The sequence below is a fragment of the Pinus tabuliformis genome, chromosome 9, assembly GCF_031772625.1.
Source record: "Pinus tabuliformis cultivar Carrire ecotype Pingquan chromosome 9, CPIR1, whole genome shotgun sequence".
Lineage (NCBI taxonomy): Eukaryota > Viridiplantae > Streptophyta > Pinopsida > Pinales > Pinaceae > Pinus > Pinus tabuliformis.
Genome location: NC_142307.1, coordinates 1,941,744,563 through 1,941,747,320, shown reverse-complemented (window position 1 = coordinate 1,941,747,320; position 2,758 = coordinate 1,941,744,563).

The window sequence follows — 2,758 nt, the reverse complement described above, 5'->3', positions numbered from 1 at the left end:
AAGCTGCCCAAATATGTGCCCATGAGACTATTTGCACTGGAGTATTTCAGGCAACTTATCAATACAGATTTAACTCACTTTTGCAATGTAAAGAAAAAGGCTCAACTGAGAATAAGAAATTAGTTAGGCCCTTTTATCATTAACAAGAGGGAACCATGTGAAGATGCTGATAAGATATTAGGGGAAGACCTTAAATTGAAGAAAAGCTCCTGGTGGGTGCCATATGACCCAAATAGCTTTATAAGTGACAGAAAAGTAAGAAACCGGCTGTCAACTTACATACATCATAGGATCCCTGAGGTAGAACAATATGCTAATCAGGATGAGTGGGTAGAGAGTACATTAATAGAGGAACTTACTCAGCAAGAAAAGATGGAACAAGCTATGAAAGATTTAGAAAAGAACCTTGACCTGGACTCTTTTGGATAGGTACCTTTCAAGCTGCCTCAGCAAACTGGAGTGGGTACATCTTCTGCTGGAACTTCACAGTAACCTGTACAAGAAACCAGCACACCAGTTTCAGGCTCTTCTAAGGGCAAGGAAGTAGCAAGCACAGAGTAGCAAGAAATGACTGATCAGCAGGGGAAAATTCCTTCGGTCCAGACCAAAGCAGCAGAGATTCCTGCATTACATACTCCTCTAAATGAGGAAAAGGGTAAGAAGAGAGACAGAGAAGAGGCCACACACATCAGTGGACCTGCAGAACAGCCAGGTGCTAAAAGGCAAAGACTGAATCCTACATTTGAAGAGGAAATTATTGAAGAATCAATAGAAAGTTTAAGAGGTGAGAGAGCAACCAGCCCACAGACCTCCCCAGTGATAGACACATCAACCAGCTCACACAGGCAGGAGCTAGAAAGGCAGCATAGTGTGGAAGTTTCATCCACTAGGCCACCAAGTAAGCAGACCTCTGATATCAAAAGAACATTCACAGAGATAAAGGCTAGAAATGATCCATTGAGGCTGCAAATTTATAACCAATATCTTAAGATGGCCCCCACAAAACAACAAAGATTAATGTCAGCATATGACATTAAAGAAGGGAAAATGATCATGAGTTACTTCAAGCCCAAGGTGCAGCAACCACAATCGGCAGCTGATTATATCAGGACAAATCTGGAAGTCTTGGCCAAAGACATTCATCCAATAGACCAGATTGGGTTGCACAAACAAACTGGAGAAATGGTGTATTCCACACTGGCTGATAAAGCAATATTGGCTCATAAATTGTAAAACTCATTGGAGAACACCTCTGCTCAGCTAGACTTAGATAAAGCTTCTTCTCTAACAAAAGACAACAGGATAAAATCCTTGGAAGATATTATCATTGAATTGGGACATGATCCCAAAGATGCCAAAGGCATAAAAGAACTATTGAGGAAAAAGGAAGAGGACATTGCTGCCCTCAGAAAACAGCTCAAAATGCATCCTTCTATGCATCCACAGATAGCAGATGTTGTACAACAGAAGTCCGAAGAGGATATGATGGACCTGCTCATGAGACTGAATGAAATATTGAGTGAGACAGAGCAGGCATTGGAGAAAGCACTACAAGAAAAGCAGGGAGAGTCGACCTCCCAGCCACCTGAAGTAACTCCAACAGTCACAACTGCCCCTCCCACAGTTATAACAGTAGTGCCTTCCACTGTCCCAGCACCTACAACAGAAATCACCACAGGTACCTCAGCAACAGCAACAACACCAAGCAGCAGCACTACTATGACCACAGAGCAACTAATAAAAGCCATGGAGGAGTTGGAACTCCAAGTATCAGAGCTGAAACAAGTCAAAGAAAAATTGGCAAAGGTTGAACAAAGCTATGATAAATCCAAGATGAATGTGGTAGAGAAAACAAGGGAGGTCAAAGCATTGGAAAACAAAGTAAGAGCCTTAGAAAAGGATCTTTCTCTGCATAAGCCTCTTGCAGAAATCAGAGGAATTTTGTGGACCAACATCACTCAATCCCTTAGTGATGTATGGAGGTCTATTCAAACCATTCATGAACAGATTGATTTGATAAGAGTGGCCCAAGTGGAAATTCAGAAAACAACAACCTTATTGGGACAGATGCCTGAGCAAGCTAACAGGCTAATACATTTTTTGAATACCAAGACCAGTGAAGAACTAGAAGCACTGGATATTAGAGACAGAACAGGTACCATTCTGGACATTAAGAGAGTTCTAACCATGAGAACTCTAATGCAAAACTTGGACAAAAGATGCCAGGACATGCAGGTAGAGATTGATTCTTTCACAGAAAAATTTACAGTCCTGCATCAAAAAGGTTTGCCAAGTCCTTTGGGAGATAATGATCGTCTGATAAATCACAAGGACTATGTACATAAATTAAATACATATGCTATCAATCAAGCTAATGCATCTTCAAGTACTTCAGGAGAAAAAGCTCTTCCATCTGGCAGTCCCTTTATGACAGCCTGGAAAATGTATTCTACATAGAGCATGAGGTGAAGCATCTGTTCACCATCCCACCTAATTTCTTTAGGTACACAGAGGCTGACGAGACTCTAAGGAAGTTGCAGAGACATAAAATACCAGGACCAGAGTGGTGGCAGAGCATGTTGGAGATCCTGTAAACTTATCTTTGGTCAAATCAAAATTGTGCACCATCTGCTATAATGGGGAGAACAAAAATAAATCATGGTCCTACGGGTCAAAGCGCATCACATCAGCGTTAAAGAAAATCCAACCCAGGCAGAATCACCAACACAAAGGACCAGTAGAAGACAGCTGGAAACCG